This window comes from Pseudophryne corroboree, chromosome 3 (assembly GCF_028390025.1).
Source record: "Pseudophryne corroboree isolate aPseCor3 chromosome 3, aPseCor3.hap2, whole genome shotgun sequence".
NCBI classification, from domain to species: Eukaryota; Metazoa; Chordata; class Amphibia; order Anura; family Myobatrachidae; genus Pseudophryne; species Pseudophryne corroboree.
This window is the reverse complement of record NC_086446.1, coordinates 102,018,741-102,042,094: the sequence shown is the minus strand read 5'-3', so window position 1 is coordinate 102,042,094 and position 23,354 is coordinate 102,018,741. Positions and strand designations below refer to the sequence as shown.

Below are 23,354 nucleotides of genomic sequence, written 5' to 3'. Positions count from 1 at the left end.
CCAGGGTACCCCGGCCAGGGGTGACTAGTTGGATATTTGATGCCACGGCCGCAGGGCACGGTATAAAAGTGACCCCCGGCTGTGGCATTATCTGTCCAGCTAGTGGAGCCCGGTGCTGGTTTTAAAAATACGGGGGACCCCTACGCTTTTTGTCCCCCGTATTTTTGGAACCAGGACCAGGCGCAGAGCCCGATGCTGGTTGCTTAAATATGGGGGAACCCCTGTCCATTTTTTTCCCATATTTCTGCAACCAGGATCAGCTCAAAGAGCCCGAGGCTGGTTTGCCTTAGGAGGGGGGACCCCACGCAATTTTTTTTTAACATTTAAACTTTTTTTTTTTTTTTTAACAAAGTGCACAATGAAGCCCAGCACGGATCTCTCAGATCCGGCCGAGATTCATTGTATTAAAGTCGGCAGTGTTTTACAAGTCACTCACGTAAAACACTGCCTAAAAAAACGAATGACATTGACAGCGGAAAACCCGAAAATGCAGAATACGGCAGCTTAGTAAATTAGTCGTAACAAATTCAAAAAGTTGCAGTTTTACACTTTCGATGTCATTCGTGATTATTCTCCCACCAAATCGGGAGAATTACGAATGTTAGTAAATATACCCCAAGGTGTCAACTAGAGATGTACACCGGAAATTTTTCGGGTTTTGTGTTTTGGTTTTGGATTCGGTTCTGTTGCCGTGTTTTGGATTCGGACGCGTTTTGGCAAAACCTCCATGAAAATGCTTTGTCGGATTCGGGTGTGTTTTGGATTCTGGAGTTTTTTTGTTTTTTTTAAACTCAAACACAGCTTAAATCATAGAATGTGGGGGTAATTTTGATCCCATAGTATTATTAACCTCAATAACCATAATTTCCACTCATTTCCAGTCTATTCTGAACACCTCACAATATTATTTTTAGTCCTAAAATTTGCACCGAGGTTGCTGGATAACTAAGCTAAGCAACCCAAGTGGCCGACACAAACACCTGGCCCATCTAGGAGTGGCACTGCAGTGTCAGACAGGATGGCATTTCAAAAAACTGTCCCCAAACAGCACATGATGAAGAAGAAAAAGAAAAAGAAGAAGAAAAAGAAAAAGAAGAAGAAAAAGAAGAACAAGGTGGAATTGTCCTTGGGCCCTCCCACCAACCCTTATGTTGTATAAACAGGACATGCGCACTTTAACAAACCCATCATTTCAGCGACAGGGTCTGCCACACGACTGTGACTGAAATGACTGGTTGGTTTGGGCCCCCACCAAAAAAGAAGCAATCAATCTCTCCTTGCACAAACTGGCTCTACAGAGGCAAGATGTCCACCTCCTCCTCATCGTCCGATTCCTCACCCCTTTCACGGTGTACATCCTCCTCACAGAGTATTAATTCGTCCCCACTGGAATCCACCATCTCAGGTCCCTGTGTACTTTCTGGAGGCAATTGCTGGTGAATGTTTCCACGGAGGAATTGATTATAATTTATTTTGATGAACATCATCTTCTCCACATTTTCTGGAAGTAACCTCGTATGCCGATTGCTGACAAGGTGACCGGCTGCACTAAACACTCTTTCGGAGTACACACTGGAGGGGGGGCAACTTAGGTAAAATAAAGCCAGTTTGTGCAAGGGCCTCCAAATTGCCTCTTTTTCCTGCCAGTATACGTACGGACTGTCTGACGTGCCTACTTGGATGCGGTCACTCATATAATCCTCCACCATTCTTTCAATGGTGACAGAATCATATGCAGTGACAGTAGACGACATGTCAGTAATCGTTGGCAGGTCCTTCAGTCCGGACCAGATGTCAGCACTCGCTCCAGACTGCCCTGCATCACCGCCAGCGGGTGGGCCCGGAATTCTTAGCCTTTTCCTCGCAGCCCCAGTTGCGGGAGAATGTGAAGGAGGAGCTGTTGATGGGTCACGTTCCGCTTGACTTGACAAGTGTCTCACCAGCAGGTCTTTGCACCTCTGCACACTTGTGTCTGTCGGAAAGAGAGATACAACGTAGGCTTTAAACCTAGGATCGAGCATGGTGGCCAAAATGTAGTGCTCTGATTTCAACAGATTGACCACCCGTGAATCCTGGTTAAGCGAATTAAGGGCTCCATCCACAAGTCCCACATGCCTAGCGGAATCGCTCCGTTTTAGCTCCTCCTTCAATCTCTCCAGCTGCTTCTGCAAAAGCCTGATGAGGGGAATGACCTGACTCAGGCTGGCAGTGTCTGAACTGACTTCACGTGTGGCAAGTTCAAAGGGTTGCAGAACCTTGCACAACGTTGAAATCATTCTCCACTGCGCTTGAGTCAGGTGCATTCCCCCTCCTTTGCCTATATCGTAGGCAGATGTATAGGCTTGAATGGCCTTTTGCTGCTCCTCCATCCTTTGAAGCATAGAGAGGGTTGAATTCCACCTCGTTACCACCTCTTGCTTCAGATGATGGCGGGGCAGGTTCAGGAGTGTTTGCTGGTGCTCCAGTCTTCGGCACGCGGTGGCTGAATGCCGAAAGTGGCCCGCAATTCTTCGGGCCACCGACAGCATCTCTTGCACACCCCTGTCGTTTCAATGTATGTGCAAAACATGGGACGTGCTGGAATTTGCCCACATGTAATGCACGCACAATATTGGTGGCGTTGCCCGATGTCACAAATCCCCAGGAGAGTCCAATTGGGGTAAGCCATTCTGCGATGATGTTCCTCAGTTTCCGTAAGAGGTTGTCAGCTGTGTGCCTCTTATGGAAAGCGGTGAAACAAAGCGTAGCCTGCCTAGGAACGAGTTGGCGTTTGCGAGATGCTGCTACTGGTGCCGCCGCTACTGTTCTTGCTGCGGGAGGCAATACATCTACCCAGTGGGCTGTCACAGTCATATAGTCCTGAGTCTGCCCTGCTCCACTTGTCCGTGGTTAAGTGGACATTGGGTACAACTGCATTTTTTAGGACACTGGTGACTCTTTCTGACGTCTGTGTACATTCTCTGTATCGCCTGCCTAGAGAAGTGGAACCTAGATAGTATTTGGTACCGGGGACACATTAACTCAATAAATTGTCTAATTCCCTGTGAATTAACGGTGGATACCGGACACATGTTTAACACCAACACAGCTGCCAAGGCCTGAGTTATCCGCTTTGCAGCAGGATGACTGCTGTGATATTTCATCTTCCTCGTAAAGGACTGTTGGACAGTCAATTGCTTACTGGAAGTAGTACAAGTGGTCTTCCGACTTCCCCTCTGGGATAACAATCGACTCCCAGCAGCAACAACAGCAGCGCCAGCAGCATTAGGAATTACACTTAAGGATCCATCGGAGGAATCCCAGTTAGGAGAGGACTCGTCAGACTTGCCAGTGACATGGCCTGCAGGACTATTGGCGTTCCTGTCTAAGGAGGAAATTGACACTGAGGGAGTTGGTGGTGTGGTTTGCAGGAGCTTGAGTACAAGAGGAAGGGATTTAGTTGTCAGTGGACTGCTTCCGCTGCCACCCAAAGTTTTTGAACTTGTCAATGACTTCTGATGAATGCGCTCCAGGTGACGTATAAGGGAGAATGTTCCTAGGTGGTTAACGTCCTTACCCCTACTTATTACAGCTTGACAAAGGCAACACACGGCTTGACACCTGTTGTCCGCATTTCTGTTAAAATAATTACACACCGAAGAGGTGATTTTTTTTTGTAATTTGGCCAGGCATGTCAATGGCCATATTCATCCCACGGACAACAGGTGTCTCCCCGGGTGCCTGACTTAAACAAACCACCTCACCATCAGAATCCTCCTTGTCAATTTCCTCCTCAGCGCCAGCAACACCCATATCATCATCCTGGTGTACTTTAACAGGGACATCTTCAATTTGACTATCAGGAACTGGACTGCGGGTGCTCCTTCCAGCACTTGCAGGGGGCGTGCAAATGGTGGAAGGAGCCACCTCTTCCCGTCCAGTGTTGGGAAGGTCAGGCATCGCAGCCGACACAATTGGACTCTCATTGGGGATTTGTGATTTAGAAGAACGCACAGTTCTTTGCTGTGATTTTGCCATCTTAACTCTTTTCAGTTTTCTAGCAGGAGGATGAGTGCTTCCATCCTCATGTGAAGTTGAACCACTAGCCATGAACATAGGCCAGGGCCTCAGCCGTTCCTTGCCACTCCGTGTCGTAAATGGCATATTGGCAAGTTTACGCTTCTCCTCAGGCTCTTTATATAGAATACGAATCTCGCGAGAATCCGACAGCGGGATGATGACGTTCGGCCTTGTTCGGGTTAACCGAGCAAGGCGGGAAGATCAGAGGCTGCCTCGGAACCGTGTAAAATAGGTGAAGTTCGGGGGGGGGGGGGGGGGGGGGGTTCAGATCTCGGAGAACCGAACCCGCTTATCTCTATTTCAAACCTGTAAAACTTAGCAAACGTGTTTGCACCTGACCAAGTAGCAGCTCGGCAAATCTGCAATGCCGAAACCCCCGGGGCAGCTGCCCAGGACGAACCCACTTTACTTGTAGAGTGGGCCTTTACCGAACTCGGTAACGGCAATCCTGCCGTGGAATGAGCGTACTGAATCGTACCTCTGATCCAGCGCGCAATAGTCTGCTTAGAAGCAGGACACCCAATCTTGTTGGGATCATAAAGGACAAACAAAGCCTCTGTTTTCCTAATTCGAGCTGTTCTTGCAACATAAGTCCTCAATGCCCTGACGACATCCAAAAACTTGAGAATTGCCTGAACCCTTGTTCTTCTGACCAAGCTTTAGAATTCTTGGTATTAGTGGAAGTGGAGAGAACAGATACACTGACCGGAACACCCACTGGGTCACCAGTGCATCCACTGCTATTGCTTGTGGGTCTCTCGACCTGGAACAATATGTCGGAAGCTTCTTGTTGAGAAGCCCGGTCTCGGGCCCGGCCTCTTTAACAGAGAGGAGAGGGCCCGGGCTGCCCGTGCCTCCGTTCATCCGCCGCCCATCCCCGTCTTCCGCCGGTCCCTGTCTTCCACCGCCGTCCACAGCAATCTAATGGAAATGTCCTTCTCAAAATGGCCACCGCCTCAGAGGAGACAGTTATTAAAGATACTAGAGGAGGCTCTAGTATCTTAAATAACTGTCTACTATGAGGCGGTGGCCATTTTGGGTGGGACGTTTTCAATTGAAGCAGTCAGACCCGAACAGTTTGCACTGCAGTGGCAGCGGCTGCAGCAGTGATGGCCAGGGAGGTGGGGGGGAGAACCCCCTGACATAGAGCAGAACTTTCAAAAGAAGCAAGACCCTCACAGCAAGCAGGCACTGCATAATTAATGTGGCGGCATATTACAGTGACAAGAGCATTGATGTTGGGGGTATATTATGTTGTCAGGGGCATTACTGTGGGGCATAATACGGTGACAGGGGCTGTGGTGTTGCTCCATATGTGCTTATGATTTATATATATATATATATATATATATATATAATTATTTATTTATTTGTGGAGAAGGGGACGGGGGAGCGCTGCCTATTTTGTCAGTCCCGGGCCCCACAATTTCTGATGGCAGCCCTGGCCACCGGAACTGGTTTTGCCGAATACATTGACCATAAATCATTTTTCTCTAGCATCCATAAGGGATGTTGGGGAGACTTAGTACGATGGGGTATAGACGGGGTCCAACGGAGCTGATGCACTTTAAATTTCTTCACTGGGTGTCCTGGCTCCTCCCCTCTATGCCCCCTCCCACAGGCAGCTTAGAAAAAAAGTGTCCTCAAGAGAGGATGCACATCTTTGCAGCTCCAGAGAGTTTTCTTCAATTTCTTTTAAACGTTTGTCATTTTCGGTATGCTGTTTGGGCAACAGCATACCTGCACCATGGGAGTTAGGGGGGGAACTGGTCACCGGCCTTGCGAGGTGCAGAACTGCTTCCCTGCTGCTGGCCCACCATCCTGAGAGGTTGTTTTTTCAGTGGGGCACTGCACCTTGGCTGTCACAATCGCAGCATGCCGCACACCACTAACGCTAGCCTAAATGTGATGCCTGTGGTGAGTAAAAACCGGGGGCCCCACTAGGGGGGTCCCCCCGTTCAAAGTGCAGCTGAACGCGGGAGCGGCATACGGGACCCTAGTGGGGGGGACCCGCTAGAGCCCCCCCGTGTAGACTGGCTTGGCTTCATATAGCTTGAATTAGCACTTGTGTGATGTTTTTAAGCAAAAAGGAGACATTGCCAGTATAAAAAAATCACTGTAGCTCTGGCGCCAAGGAGCAGGGGGGGGGGGGGCGGAGCTACCTCAGAGCGGGACCAGCGGCATTTTGGCGCCTTCCTCTGCTTAATGCAGCCACAGACAGCACACACATCACTTCCTGCCTCGCAAGACACGCTGGAAAACTGGTACAGGGTGTAGCAAAGGGGGAGAGCCACTATTGTACACAATCTGTGTCCTCTACAGAAATGATTAGTGCTACTGTGATACAATTAGCTGTCAGCCTCATTGGGGTTGTGCAGCTAGGGGTGTGCTGGTGTCTCCCTCTATGTGTCTCTTCTCACATACAGTAAGGGCAGGCTTGAACAGTATTACTGTCTGTGTGTATGTTATTGTGCTTACTGTGAAATATGGGTAAACACAAGCTGTGCAGTATATGTCACATTAGATTCTCTCCAGTATCATCTGATTCAGTTTCTTGTGAACAATGCAGCCAATCTTCACAAATCAGTGATGGGGCTGGGGGAGAGGGCCCAGAGCCCTCCTTGCTAGGGTCTGTTAAAACAATGATGTCTGATATGTCATCCCAGCTCACTGCTAATGTACAAAAAACTCAGCTACTACAACAAGCTGTTGCAGACTTAAATGCCGGGGCAGATGTTACACATACCCCCCTCCCATGCAGCACCACAGAAGCATACCTCCCAACATTGCCTGCAGAGGAAGAGGGATATCTGTGTGGCGAAGTCATGCCGATTTATGAAAGGGGGCGTGGCTTGCCAGAAAGGGGGCATGACTTCACGGGAGTGCCCCGCAACCACGAGCCACACACCCTGTTTTCATCACTGAGGGGGCATGCCCAGTGCTCTATGAGCTGCTGGCATGCCCCCTCTCCTGTCTCTTGTAAATAGACACTGTGCGCATTCGCAGCGAGACACAGAGCCTCCCAAACCCCCCACCACCACCATCGTGGGCACTGCGGCCCGTGGGTGGGACAGCGGAACAGTCCCCATACCTCCCAACTGTCCTAATTGTTGAAAGGGGCGTGGCTTGTTGGAAAGGGGCGTAACTTCATGGGAGTGCCAAGACCACTAGCCACACCCTCCATTTTTATCACTGAGGGGGCATGCCCAGCGCCCTGTGAGCTGCTGGCATGCCCCTCTCCTTCTGGCTCCTGGGAATAGATTCTGTGTGCATGCGCACAGCGTCTATTCACTGCTGCTCTGCTAAGCAGGGCTGCGAGACACAAAGCCTCCCAACTGCCTTTCCCCACCGTGGGCACTGCGGCCCGCGGGTGGGACAGCGGGACAGTCCCCATACCTCCCAACTGTCCCGATTTTTTAAAGGGGGAGTGGCTCATCGGAAATAGGGCGTGACTTCACGGGAGTCTGAGGAATACTTGCATCACTGCCTGATCCCCCCAGCGCATCAGGGGTACCCCTCACAATAACATCTAAAGGCATCAACCGTCCTGCTCAATTAGACCACATCTTTTCAGACCACATTTTTATACAAAAGCTCTGGACGTACAAACTCGGATTAACATCTTAGTACAGAGTAGTGGGACGCCACACTCTGAATTGAACATTAATCAATCAAAGTATCAATCCGCACTTAATTAAAGTGCTTTCTTATTATATTATACAATATACCCCCCCCATTCCCCCCTGTATGTATATATGTATGAATCTTTATCACATGTCATATGATCATCACAAGTAAAGTTTTGGTTTGTTTTCACGAATACTGATTCATATATTTTAGAATATACAAGAATCAATTCTCAGGCGCATCACCAGACCCATATCCTAGCTACCTACTCTATATCATTTCTGAAGCTTATTGGGGTTAGCTTCATCTGGTTATTTGCTGCCACAAACATATACAGGTTGAGTATCCCATATCCAAATATTCCGAAATACGGAATATTCCGAAATACGGGCTTTTTTGAGTGAGACTGAGATAGTGAAACCTTTGTTTTTTGATGAATCAATGTACACAAACTTTGTTTAATACACAAAGTTATTAAAAATATTGTATTAAATGACCTTCAGGCTGTGTGTATAAGGTGTATATGAAACATAAATGAATTGTGTGAATGTACACACACTTTGTTTAATGTGCAAAGTTATAAAAAATATTGGCTAAAATGACCTTCAGGCTGTCTGTATAAGGTGTATATGAAACATAAATGCATTCTGTGCTTAGATTTAGGTCCCATCACCATGATATCTCATTATGGTATGCAATTATTCCAAAATACGGAAAAATCCCATATCCAAAATACCTCTGGTCCCAAGCATTTTGGATAAGGGATACTCAACCTGTATCTATTTAAAAGAGCGCAAGTGTACCCCAACTGATCGGAGGAGGTAGGACTCCTCGGAGACTAGAGAGTGTTATATCATATGGAGATCCCAGCAGGCAGTGACATTATAATTGTGTCTAAAGCATAAATTAATTTCCAGATGATGTGTGAACAAACCCTGGGTTATTATTAATGCACCATTACCCTCAATAGGCGGTCTGTGAAACGATGTTGTGCATAAGCCCTGATGCATTTTTTTCTCCACGCAAGTAAGGCCAAGTTATACCTTGGGGAATATGCTCTATTTAAACAAGTATGCTAGCAGTGATCGCAAAAACGCGCTATAGCGCGTATTTTACCCCAGAACTGATGGTGAGGACACAAAAAGCTAGGCTGGCGGCGGTGCTGCTGGCAGTGTCCATGGTGGAGCCATGGCGGAGTGCTCTTTTTACAGGTACGCGGTGGGGGCCTGGTCCCTGGAGGGTGTTGGTACTCCCCAATGGGGGTTCCAGGCTGCACTCTCTCCTGCCTCTCTGTCCCTACTTACTGGTACCTCTGGTCCCTGCTACCTCTGTTCCTACTCCCTGCTATCTCTCTCTCTGTCCCTGCTATAAAACGTGTATAACATGCTCTACCTGGCGCAATGTGTATAGAACACTACCTGGCGCAATGTGTATGACGTGCTCTACTAGGTGCAATGTGTACCTGGTGCAATGTGTGTAACGTGCTCTACCTGGTGCAATGTGTGTAACGTGCTCTATCACTGTTTGTATATAGTAAATATTCACTTGCATATACCTCACAACAGTCCCCATGTTGGTGGGGTTGCTCCATTATCCCCCGGTTGGCATGTTCATCTAAATTGCAGGCAGTTGGTTGGCAAGTCCAACTGTGAACTGGTACTGTAGGTGCCTTCTGTGTGTTCACAAGCCAAGGGGGTTATAAGAGGAGGGGAGTGAGGTTGGAAGAAACCTAGTGCTGCAGTAGATCTAAGCATGCCCATTGAAGATGTGTCCATGCCCACCATGATGTAGCCATGCCATAGCCAAGCCCTCAGTCCAGATGTGGATTTTGGGAGGTATAGATATGTTGATTATGTAGTCATGGATGTATGGTTTATTAGTAATAGTACATTTGGAGGCATAATGCTAATTAGATTAATTAGAAAACACTTATTTAACGGCTTTGCCCTTTAAGTTTTAACTTTATGGTAGACAGTTGATTTTACCCATATTTCGCTTAATGCGCTTTAAGCTTTTGTGTGCATAATATTTTCCGTCATCCATGGAGGGGGGGTTGGGGGTGGCAAAATCTATATTCGCTTACCAAAAAATTTAGGCTTGGGCCGGCCCTGGCCAGGAACTAGTTCTGTACCTGTAATAATCATGTATTTAGAGCCAGGAATAGCACAGCACCTATATCCATGTACATGTGTCTCCATTACCAGCTACACCGGTTACTGCCCCACTCTATGTATCAGTGGTTGTCTGCACCTCCTGGCGCACGTTTGCTTAAGCAGAGCAGTTTTCCCTTATATTTTGTGGCAGTGTATGCCATCTATTTGTGTAAAAAACATGCGCACACCATCTATTCACAGTGAGTGGAGAGCTATGGGCAGCCCGGCATGTACGTGAACACTAAGGGGGTCATTCCGACCTGATCGCTCGCTGCAGTAGTTCGCAGTGCAGCGATCGGGTCAGAACTGCGCATGCGCTGATGCCGCAGTGCGCGGGTGCATGCCAGACGGCCGAAGGCCATCATTCCCTAGCGATGGCCTCTGCCTGATTGACAGGCAGAGGTGGTTGCTGGGCAGGAGGGGGTGGCACGGCGGCGTTTGGCCGCCGTTTTGGGTGCACAGTCCGGCCAACGCAACGGCGTGGCCAGACCATGTGGGGGGTGGGCCACAGCAGCTGCGTGACATCACCCGCAGCCACTGCAACAAGGGGCAGCGACGACCAACTCCCGGTCAGCCGCAGGAGCTGCGCTGGCCGGGAGTTACTCAACAAGTACAAAAGCATCGCCGCTGTGTGATGCTTTTGTACTTGTGTGGGGGGGGCTGGACAGACATGCAAGGCCCTGTGCTGGGCATCCCCCGCATGTCTGGGAACATGATCGTAGCTGTGCAAAATTTTGCGCGGCTACGATCAACTCAGAATGACCCCTTAAGTCTCCCAATCTAGTGATTATGATGATAATACCAATAAATATCTTCCACAAGTGGAAACGTTCCTATTTTTTCTGAAATTCCCAATCACAAACATGCCGGAGTCACTACCAGCTGGTCTCAAGAGTGACCTCAATTTACCTCGAGGTCTACCGCAGACCCCAAAGTTCCCACCATATACATAATGGATGATTGCAATCCTACACTATAGCTTATGCGCTCCGTCTGATTGACAAGCCAGGAGCACACAGCTAATCAGGGGAGCACTATGACATGGCGCTCCCTGATTGGCTGGCAGGTCCCCAACTGACAGAAGTCACGAAGGGGCCGGTCATTCGGGGAAAGGGGATCCATAGCTCATTGGTTGCCTGAAGCTAGCAAGGCCTTCCAGGACCTCAAAGATGCCTTTGTCACATCTCCAGTATTGCAACAACCCTATGTCAATCGTCCATTCATTGTAGAGGTTGATGCGTTATCTGAAGGGATCTGAGCCGTCCTCTCTCAACGAGCCTGCAACAACAAAGTTCATCCCTGTCCTTTCTTCTCACGAAAGTTCCTACCCACAGAAAATAATGATCCTATTGGTGAATAGGAACTATTAATAATCAAGTTGGCACTTGAGGAATGGCACTATTTGCTAAAAGGGGCTCAATTCCCAATTACAGGCTTCACGGATCATAAGAAGTTTTTTTTTTTTAAATCCGTTCAATGCCAAACTCCTAGACAAGCATGATGGTCCTAGTTCTTCCTCCAATTTGATATTTAAACTCTCTTACTGTCCTGGTCATCAGAACAAGAAGGGAAATACCTGATCCCAGTGACTTGCCCAGAGTGAGAATGAGGAATCTACTGAGATTTATCCAATTTTCAATCCCACAGTCTTTGTCTCCACTCAAACTTCCCCTGTTCCACCACCAGGGAAGATTTTCGTTAAGCCTCATCTACCAATTGCTACAGTGGGCCCATTCCTGCCACTTCGGAGTTCAAAAGACTTGAGTTTATTCTGAGAATCTACTGGTGGCCTTCAGTCTGAGCTGACACAAAGTCTTTCATATCTGTGCTCAACACAAAGTACCTTTCATAGCACCAACGGGTCTGCTTCATCCACTCTCCATACCAGTGCGACCATGGACCCATATTTCTATGGACTTTATCACTGATTTACTTTTATCCAATTACTTCAATACCGTCATTGTCAACAGATTTTCAAAAATGTCTCATTTTGAATCTGTAAAGGGGTATTGCCCCCTTTAACATCAATGACAGCTTGAAGTCTTTTGTGGTAGTTGTGGATGAGGCTCTTTCTTTTCTCAGATGGTAAAGCTGCCCATTCTTCTTGGCAAAAAGCCTCCAGTTCCTGTAAATTCTTGGGCTGTCTTGCATGAACTGCACGTTTGAGATCTCCCCAGAGTGGCTCAATGATATGGAGGTCAGGAGACTGAGATGGCCACTCCAGAACCTTCACTTTATTCTTCTGTAGCCAATGACAGGTCGACTTGGCCTTGTGTTTTGGATCATTGTCATGTTGGAACGTCCAAGTACGTCCCATGCGCAGCTTCCGGGCTGATGAGTGCAAATTTTCCTCCAGTATTTTCTGATAACATGCTGCATTCATCTTGTCATCAATTTTGACCAAGTTTCCAGTGCCTTTGTAGCTCACACATCCCCAAATCATCAGCGATCCACCTCTGTGTTTCACAGTAGGAATGGTGTACCTTTCATCATAGGCCTTGTTGACTCCTCTCCAAATGTAACATTTATGGTTGTGGCCAAAAAGTTCAATTTTGGTCTCATCACGCCAAATGACTTTGTTCCAGAAGTTTTGAGGCTTGTCTCTGTGCTGTTTGGAGTATTGTAAGCGGGATGCTTTGTGGCATTTGCGTAGTAATGGCTTTCTTCTGGCGACTCGACCATGCAGCCCATTTTTCATCAAATGCCTCCTTATTGTGCATCTTGAAACAACCACACCACTTTTTTTCAGAGTCCTGTATTTAAGTTGAAGTTATTTGTGGATTTTTCTTTGCATCCCGAACAATTTTCTTGGCAGTTGTGGCTGAATTTTTTGTTGGTCTACCTGACCATGATTTGGTTTCCACAGAATCCCTCATTTTCCACTTCTTAATTAGAGTTTGAACACTGCTGATTGGCATTCTCAATTGCTTGGATATCTTTTTATATCCCTTTCCTGTTTTATACAGTTCAATTACCTTTTCCCGCAGATCCTTTGAGAATTATTTTGCTTTCCCCATGACTCAGAATCCAGACACGTCAGTGCAGCACTGGATGAAAGATGCAAGGGTCTTTCAGGAGTCCAGAAACTCACTGACCTTTTATACACACACACTGATTACAAGCAAACAGATCACAGGTGAGGATGGTTACCTTTAGTAGCCATTCAAACCCGTTTGTGTCAACTTGTGTGCATGTTATCAGGCCAAAATCTCCAGGGTATGTAAACTTTTGATCAGGGTCATTTGGGTAGTTTCTGTTGTCATTATGATTTAAAAAGAGTAAACACAGTTGTTTGACAATAAATGGCATCACCCAACCACTAACCATAAGTGAAAGAAAAGTTTGTGAGTTATCATTCATATTCTCTGACAAATGGCCAGAAAATCACAAATTCTGCTAGGGTGTGTAAACTTATGAGCACAACTGTAGGTCCTTTTGCTATCTCTAAAGTAGTTAATCCTGTGGTTTACCAGTTGAATCTACCATCGTTTCTATGAATTCCCAATACCTTCCATGTCTCTCTACTCAAGCCTTTGGTTCTGAATTGTTACCAGACATGGATCCCAAAAGGTCTGAAAGTACAGACCTAAAGAGGCACAGAATTCTCATCAAGAGATTCCACTTCAAGTTCCCCTATAAGCTAACGTTTTGTCCAGTTGACTTGCCACTCCAAAAGGGGGAGGTACAGTCATAAAATGGTCTCACACTAACCTGCCTGGCCGCATTCTGTCCCATTTGTCCATCCATGCTGCTTGCGCTCTCTGAAGTTCTGTCACCGCTGTATACGGTGACTGGGGTCTCCCTCAGCAGCTGCCATCAGTACCTGTGTCTCAATACTAGAGATGAGCGCCGGAAATTTTTCGGGTTTTGGGTTCGGTTCCGCGGCCGTGTTTTGGGTTCGACCGCGTTTTGGCAAAACCTCACCGAATTTTTTTTGTCGGATTCGGGTGTGTTTTGGATTCGGGTGTTTTTTTCCAAAAAACCTAAAAAACAGCTTAAATCATAGAATTTGGCGGTCATTTTGATCCCAAAGTATTATTAACCTCAAAAACCATAATTTCCACTCATTTTCAGTCTATTCTGAATACCTCACACCTCACAATATTATTTTTAGTCCTAAAATTTGCACCGAGGTCGCTGTGTGAGTAAGAGTAGGAGTGGCACTGCAGTGTCACGCAGGATGTCCCTTCCAAAAAACCCTCCCCAAACAGCACATGACGCAAAGAAAAAAAGAGGCGCAATGAGGTAGCTGTGTGAGTAAGATAAGCGACCCTAGTGGCCGACACAAACACCGGGCCCATCTAGGAGTGTCACTGCAGTGTCACGCAGGATGTCCCTTCCAAAAAACCCTCCCCAAACAGCACATGACGCAAAGAAAAAAAGAGGCGCAATGAGGTAGCTGTGTGAGTAAGATAAGCGACCCTAGTGGCCGACACAAACACCGGGCCCATCTAGGAGTGGCACTGCAGTGTCACGCAGGATGTCCCTTCCAAAAAACCCTCCCCAAACAGCACATGACGCAAAGAAAAAGAAAAGAAAAAAAGAGGTGCAAGATGGAATTGTCCTTGGGCCCTCCCACCCACCCTTATGTTGTATAAACAGGACATGCACACTTTAACCAACCCATCATTTCAGTGACAGGGTCTGCCACACGACTGTGACTGATATGACGGGTTGGTTTGGACCCCCCCCCAAAAAAGAAGCAATTAATCTCTCCTTGCACAAACTGGCTCTACAGAGGCAAGATGTCCACCTCATCATCATCCTCCGATATATCACCGTGTACATCCCCCTCCTCACAGATTATCAATTCGTCCCCACTGGAATCCACCATCTCAGCTCCCTGTGTACTTTGTGGAGGCAATTGCTGCTGGTCAATGTCTCCACGGAGGAATTGATTATAATTCATTTTAATGAACATCATCTTCTCCACATTTTCTGGATGTAACCTCGTACGCCGATTGCTGACAAGGTGAGCGGCGGCACTAAACACTCTTTCGGAGTACACACTTGTGGGAGGGCAACTTAGGTAGAATAAAGCCAGTTTGTGCAAGGGCCTCCAAATTGCCTCTTTTTCCTGCCAGTATAAGTACGGACTGTGTGACGTGCCTACTTGGATGCGGTCACTCATATAATCCTCCACCATTCTTTCAATGGGGAGAGAATCATATGCAGTGACAGTAGACGACATGTCCGTAATCGTTGTCAGGTCCTTCAGTCCGGACCAGATGTCAGCATCAGCAGTCGCTCCAGACTGCCCTGCATCACCGCCAGCGGGTTTGCTCGGAATTCTGAGCCTTTTCCTCGCACCCCCAGTTGCGGGAGAATGTGAAGGAGGAGATGTTGTTGACAGGTCGCGTTCCGCTTGACTTGACAATTTACTCACCAGCAGGTGTTTGAACCCCAGCAGACTTGTGTCTGCCGGAAAGAGAGATCCAAGGTAGGCTTTAAATCTAGGATCGAGCACGGTGGCCAAAATGTAGTGCTCTGATTTCAACAGATTGACCACCTGTGAATCCTTGCTAAGCGAATTAAGGGCTCCATCCACAAGTCCCACATGCCTAGCGGAATCGCTCCGTGTTAGCTCCTCCTTCAATGTCTCCAGCTTCTTCTGCAAAAGCCTGATGAGGGGAATGACCTGACTCAGGCTGGCAGTGTCTGAACTGACTTCACGTGTGGCAAGTTCAAAGGGCATCAGAACCTTGCACAACGTTGAAATCATTCTCCACTGCGCTTGAGACAGGTGCATCCCACCTCCTATATCGTGCTCAATTGTATAGGCTTGAATGGCCTTTTGCTGCTCCTCCAACCTCTGAAGCATATACAGGGTTGAATTCCACCTCGTTACCACTTCTTGCTTCAGATGATGGCAGGGCAGGTTCAGTAGTTTTTGGTGGTGCTCCAGTTTTCTGTACGTGGTGCCTGTACGCCGAAAGTGTCCCGCAATTCTTCTGGCCACCGACAGCATCTCTTGCACGCCCCTGTCGTTTTTTAAAAAATTCTGCACCACCAAATTCAAGGTATGTGCAAAACATGGGACGTGCTGGAATTGGCCCAGATTTAATGCACACACAATATTGCTGGCATTGTCCGATGCCACAAATCCACAGGAGAGTCCAATTGGGGTAAGCCATTCCGCGATGATCTTCCTCAGTTGCCGTAAGAGGTTTTCAGCTGTGTGCGTATTCTGGAAACCGGTGATACAAAGCGTAGCCTGCCTAGGAAAGAGTTGGCGTTTGCGAGATGCTGCTACTGGTGCCGCCGCTGCTGTTCTTGCGGCGGGAGTCCATACATCTACCCAGTGGGCTGTCACAGTCATATAGTCCTGACCCTGCCCTGCTCCACTTGTCCACATGTCCGTGGTTAAGTGGACATTGGGTACAGCTGCATTTTTTAGGACACTGGTGACTCTTTTTCTGAGGTCTGTGTACATTTTCGGTATCGCCTGCCTAGAGAAATGGAACCTAGATGGTATTTGGTACCGGGGACACAGTACCTCCAACAAGTCTCTAGTTGGCTCTGCAGTAATGATGGATACCGGAACCACGTTTCTCACCACCCAGGATGTCAAGGCCTCAGTTATCCGCTTTGCAGTAGGATGACTGCTGTGATATTTCATCTTCCTCGCAAAGGACTGTTGGACAGTCAATTGCTTGGTGGAAGTAGTAAAAGTGGTCTTACGACTTCCCCTCTGGGATGACCATCGACTCCCAGCAGCAACAACAGCAGCGCCAGCAGCAGTAGGCGTTACAAGGATGCATCGGAGGAATCCCAGGCAGGAGAGGACTCGTCAGAATTGCCAGTGACATGGCCTGCAGGACTATTGGCATTCCTGGGGAAGGAGGAAATTGACACTGAGGGAGTTGGTGGGGTGGTTTGCGTGAGCTTGGTTACAAGAGGAAGGGATTTACTGGTCAGTGGACTGCTTCCGCTGTCGGCCCAAGTTTTTGAACTTGTCACTGACTTATTATGAATGCGCTGCAGGTGACGTATAAGGGAGGATGTTCCGAGGTGGTTAACGTCCTTACCCCTACTTATTACAGCTTGACAAAGGGAACACACGGCTTGACACCTGTTGTCCGCATTTCTGGTGAAATACTTCCACACCGAAGAGCTGATTTTTTTGGTATTTTCACCAGGCATGTCAACGGCCATATTCCTACCACGGACAACAGGTGTCTCCCCGGGTGCCTGACTTAAACAAACCACCTCACCATCAGAATCCTCCTGGTCAATTTCCTCCCCAGCGCCAGCAACACCCATATCCTCCTCATCCTGGTGTACTTCAACACTGACATCTTCAATCTGACTATCAGGAACTGGACTGCGGGTGCTCCTTCCATCACTTGCAGGGGGCGTGCAAATGGTGGAAGGCGCATGCTCTTCACGTCCAGTGTTGGGAAGGTCAGGCATCGCAACCGACACAATTGGAGTCGGACTCTCCTTGTGGATTTGGGATTTCGAAGAACGCACAGTTCTTTGCGGTGCTACTGCTTTTGCCAGCTTTAGTCTTTTCATTTTTCTAGCGAGAGGCTGAGTGCTTCCATCCTCATGTGAAGCTGAACCACTAGCCATGAACATAGGCCAGGGCCTCAGCCGTTCCTTGCCACTCCGTGTGGTAAATGGCATATTGGCAAGTTTACGCTTCTCCTCCGACAATTTTATTTTAGGTTTTGGAGTCCTTTTTTTACTGATATTTGGTGTTTTGGATTTGACATGCTCTGTACTATGACATTGGGCATCGGCCTTGGCAGACGACGTTGCTGGCATTTCATCGTCTCGGCCATGACTAGTGGCAGCAGCTTCAGCACGAGGTGGAAGTGGATCTTGATCTTTCCCTAATTTTGGAACCTCAACATTTTTGTTCTCCATATTTTAATAGGCACAACTAAAAGGCACCTCAGGTAAACAATGGAGATGGATGGATTGGATACTAGTATACAATTATGGACGGGCTGCCGAGTGCCGACACAGAGGTAGCCACAGCCGTAAACTACCGCACTGTACTGTGTCTGCTGCTAATATAGACTGGTTGATAAAGAGATAGTATACTCGTAACTAGTATGTATGTATAAAGAAAGAAAAAAAAACCACGGTTAGGTGATATATACAATTATGGACGGGCTGCCGAGTGCCGACACAGAGGTAGCCACAGCCGTGAACTACCGCACTGTACTGTGTCTGCTGCTAATATATAGACTGGTTGATAAAGAGATAGTATACTCGTAACTAGTATGTATGTATAAAGAAAGAAAAAAAAACCAGGGTTAGGTGGTATATACAATTATGGACGGGCTGCCGAGTGCCGACACAGAGGTAGCCACAGCCGTGAACTACCGCACTGTACTGTGTCTGCTGCTAATATATAGACTGGTTGATAAAGAGATAGTATACTCGTAACTAGTATGTATGTATAAAGAAAGAAAAAAAAACCACGGTTAGGTGGTATATACAATTATGGACGGGCTGCCGAGTGCCGACACAGAGGTAGCCACAGCCGTGAACTACCGCACTGTACTGTGTCTGCTGCTAATATATAGACTGGTTGATAAAGAGATAGTATACTCGTAACTAGTATGTATGTATAAAGAAAGAAAAAAAAACCACGGTTAGGTGGTATATACAATTATGGACGGGCTGCCGAGTGCCGACACAGAGGTAGCCACAGCCGTGAACTACCGCACTGTACTGTGTCTGCTGCTAATATAGACTGGTTGATAAAGAGATAGTATACTCGTAACTAGTATGTATGTATAAAGAAAGAAAAAAAAACCACGGTTAGGTGGTATATACAATTATGGACGGGCTGCCGAGTGCCGACACAGAGGTAGCCACAGCCATGAACTACCGCACTGTACTGTGTCTGCTGCTAATATATAGACTGGTTGATAAAGAGATAGTATACTCGTAACTAGTATGTATGTATAAAGAAAGAAAAAAAAACCACGGTTAGGTGGTATATACAATTATGGACGGGCTGCCGAGTGCCGACACAGAGGTAGCCACAGCCGTGAACTACCGCACTGTACTGTGTCTGCTGCTAATATATAGACTGGTTGATAAAGAGATAGTATACTCGTAACTAGTATGTATGTATAAAGAAAGAAAAAAAAACCACGGTTAGGTGGTATATACAATTATGGACGGGCTGCCGAGTGCCGACACAGAGGTAGCCACAGCCGTGAACTACCGCACTGTACTGTGTCTGCTGCTAATATAGACTGGTTGATAAAGAGATAGTATACTCGTAACTAGTATGTATGTATAAAGAAAGAAAAAAAAACCACGGTTAGGTGGTATATACAATTATGGACGGGCTGCCGAGTGCCGACACAGAGGTAGCCACAGCCGTGAACTACTGCACTGTACTGTGTCTGCTGCTAATATAGACTGGTTGATAAAGAGATAGTATACTCGTAACTAGTATGACTATAAAGAAAGAAAGAAAAACCACGGTTAGGTGGTATATACAATTATGGACGGGCTGCCGAGTGCCGACACAGAGGTAGCCACAGCCGTGAACTACCGCACTGTACTGTGTCTACTGCTAATATAGACTGGTTGATAAAGAGATAGTATACTACTAATATTATATATACTGGTGGTCAGGTCACTGGTCACTAGTCACACTGGCAGTGGCACTCCTGCAGCAAAAGTGTGCACTGTTTAATTTTAATATAATATTATGTACTCCTGGCTCCTGCTATAACCTATAACTGGCACTGCAGTGCTCCCCAGTCTCCCCCACAATTATAAGCTGTGTGAGCTGAGCACAGTCAGATATATATATATACATTGATGCAGCACACTGGGCTGAGCAGTGCACACAGATATGGTATGTGACTGAGTCACTGTGTGTATCGTTTTTTTCAGGCAGAGAACGGATATATTAAATAAAACAAACAACTGCACTGTCTGGTGGTCACTGTGGTCGTCAGTCACTAAACTCTGCACGCTCTTCTACAGTATCACAGCCTCAGGTCAATCTCTCTCTCTCTCTCTCAACCCTAATCTAAATGGAGAGGACGCCAGCCACGTCCTCTCCCTATCAATCTTAATGCACGTGTGAAAATGGCGGCGACGCGCGGCTCCTTATATAGAATCCGAGTCTCGCGAGAATCCGACAGCGTCATGATGACGTTCGGGCGCGCTCGGGTTAACCGAGCAAGGCGGGAGGATCCGAGTCTGCTCGGACCCGTGAAAAAAACATGAAGTTCGTGCGGGTTCGGATTCAGAGAAACCGAACCCGCTCATCTCTACTCAATACGCCAAATTTTCCTGCCAGCAACATTCATGGGAGCAGCCAAGTTACTCCGGTCAGCTGTCCGGACTGCAGACCAAGCAGAATCCTGTCTGCGGTCATGTGACTTGGTTAGCCAATCCACTCCCTGACCAAGGTATAAAGCTGGTGAGTTTGAGCTGAACCAGTGTCAGTGCTTTGTTGTTCTCAGCCTGTTCAAAGCTGCTGCGGTGGCTATCTGTTCCAGAATTCTATGCAAAGACACTTAAGAGTTTTCCAGGCGCTCTTATTACCGCCTCTGGCTGTAGCTGTGCCTCGGCTATCCAGCCTTCCTGCCCTGCTAGTCACCAGTGCTCATGTATAAGCCATGCCCCGGCTATTTAGCCTTCCTTCCCTGCTAGTCACCAATGCTCAAGTATAAGCCATGCCCTGGCTTTTCAACTACTTCAGCTACTCAAGTCCCTAGCACACCAGTGCTCCAGTATAAGCCATGCCCCGGCTTTTCAGCTTCTTCAGCTAATCAAGGCTCTACCACACCAGTGTTCAAGTAAAAGCCATGTCCCGGCTTTTCAACTACTTTAGTCACTAAAGTCTCCATCACACCAGTGCTAAAGTATAAGCCATGCCCCAGCTTTTCAGCTTCTTCAGCTACTCAAGCTCTCGCACACCTGTGCTCAAGGATAAGCCATGTAGCGGCTTTTCTGCTACTTCAGCTATTGAAGTCTCTCAGCATATCAGTGCTCAAGTACAGCTGAGTCACGGCTTCCCAATTACTCCAACTGTCCAGGTCTTCAACCCACCGGAATCCAAATACGCAGCTGGGCAAGGGCTGTCCAGTTTCTCAATACTTTAGTTCAGCATTTAACCTAAATTTAAACAGCAAGTACGATCTCAGCAGCTAGTATCAGACATCCACTTCCTCTACTCATCAGTGGACAAGTATCCAGCCGACCTCCTAGCCTTTCTATAAGAACTCTTGTATATTTGTATTTCATAACTCATTCCACAGATCCTGAGTATAATCCCTGATCCAAGCTCTAGTCCGGGTCCAACAGTCACACAGAATCTGACAAATTGTATATACCTCCGGATTAACAGAGGGGCAACAGGGGCAGTCGTTCTCCGCTGCAGCTGCACTCCCGCAGTGCTCCTCTGGGAACAGTGCATGCCACAAAGTGGGAGAGAGACCTCCCTGCAGAAGCTCCAGTACTCTGTGGCTCTGGTGGCCATAGAAGCAGCGCGGCAGAAAGCCAGGGGTGAGCTGACAGCTCCACATTACGGGAGTCAGGCCCCTTGGGACCCACCAGGCCCTAGGCGAGTGCCTAGGTTGTATTGTGGGAAATCCGTCTCTACACAAACACACATACATGTACTCTCAGCATACATACAGACACATATCTAGTCTCAGTATTCATATACACACACACACAAACATGTAGCCTCAGCATACACTTCACTGGGAAGTTACTTAATGTAGTCCGGCTGCTGCGAGTCTTGCCTCATTTTACCAGTGCTGCCAGGTACAGGAGGGAGGGGAAGGAGCCGGATGGGACCTTGCAGCAGAGAGAGGGAGTACAATCGCAAGTGGAGCGCCCACCCGGCCTATGCAGCCCTCGTATGTGACACTGATGTCTGCTCCCACTGGTGACAGCACCCACCCGGCATACAGTGCATTAGCAACAGCCCTGTAAGCCACAGCCAGAAGCCCACACCAACAGACTGATATTTTTCCCCTGAAAAAAAATGTCCTTACAGCATAATGCTGTAATTCGCTTGTCTATTGGGGCCAATATGACAATATTCTATGTGATGCAAGTGCCTGGCCCTGCCCCCATCAACATCTTGCTGAAAGTGTACGTAACATATATGTGTGAGTGGATGTTACATATACTATATACTGTATGTGTTTGCTATATATAATATATGCAGGTAAGCCTCCTTCTGACTTTACTATGCACAAACATGGAATTATTCACGTTACTATTTGTCTTTGTTGTTTAGCTGATTTTAAATATTTGCTACATTATACATTTATACTTTCCCTAATGACTGTTACGTTTGTCACAGTGCACCCAGAATTCTGGAAGCCCTTTTCCTGCCTCTTAGGGAACACTTGACACAGGCTGCAATGAGGGTCTGGAGTAGAACCCCACAAAGGCACTAAGTAAATATAAACCCATTACTAAGAAAGGGTACTCACCGCCCTACAGAAAGGTTCAACCTTGCAGAACGTTTACACTAACACGATTCATCTGCCATTTTCATTTTTCTAAAAGGCTTCTGTAGAGAAAGGGAGTTTCCCTTATCTGGGAATAAGCTGAGAACATCTTGCAATTTATGGTTTACTAGAGCTGTGACAGCTCAGGTTCCTGTTGATGAGGAACCTTTAAGTTTAACCCCTTAAGTAAGAAATATTTTTTTCTCTAGTAGTTGAACAAAGTGGGTAATTCAGAGTTGATCGCAGCAGCAAATTTGTTAGCAGTTGGCCCAAAACATGTGCAGAGAGAGTTACTGTATATTTGGGTGTGTTAATACTGGCTGCTTTATTTTTACACTGCAATTTACATTTCAGTTTGAACACACCCCACCCAAATCTAACTCTCCCTGCACATGTTATATCTGCCCCCCCCCCCCTGCAGTGCACATGGTTTTGCCCAACTGCTAACAAATTTGCTGCTGCGATTAACTCTGAATTACCCCCACAGTCATAAACAAGTATTTAGTATTTAAGAACTTTTCTACTTTATGCTTAGGGTCGCCATGCACCATCCTGGGGGGGTGTATAGCCGACTCCTGCAGCGTTATTTTCCCATCACATGTGTAGCCATAGATCCTGATGTAGCAATTACCCCCCTTGCCCCCGTCCTTTGGGGGTCATTCCGAGTTGATCGCTAGCTTCCGTTGTTCGCAGCGCAGCGATCAGTCTAAAAATCTGCATTTGGCGCATGCACCGCAATGCGCACGCGCGACGTACGGGTACAAAGTCCTTTGTGGTTGTGCACAGGTTCTAGCGAAGCTTTCAGTCGCACGGCCGAACGCAGGAAGATTGACATGAAGTGGGCATTTCTGGTTATCAACCGACCGTTTTTAGGGAGTGCTTAGAAAAACGCAGGCGTGTCAGGGAAAACACAGGCGTGGCTGGGCGAACACTGGGCGGGTGTGTGACGTCAAAAGCCGTCCCCCCTGTCGTTAGAATCAACGCACACGAAGAGTAACTACAGGGCTGGTGTTGTTTTGCACAAAATGATTTTGCAGGCGCTCTGCTGCACAAGCGT

At 47.3% G+C, this 23,354-nt stretch overlaps 1 protein-coding gene across 1 annotated transcript in view; it reads right to left on the bottom strand.

The window, feature by feature from the left end:
- LOC135054893 (oocyte zinc finger protein XlCOF6.1-like) overlaps positions 1 to 22,375 on the bottom strand; it is a 31,395-nt gene extending 9,020 nt beyond the window's left edge. Inside the window, exon 1 of the mRNA XM_063958348.1 lies at positions 22,280 to 22,375. The gene's annotated coding sequence lies outside the window, so the exon portion shown is untranslated. The remainder of the gene's footprint in view (positions 1 to 22,279) is intronic.
- Positions 22,376 to 23,354: the final 979 nt, after the last annotated feature.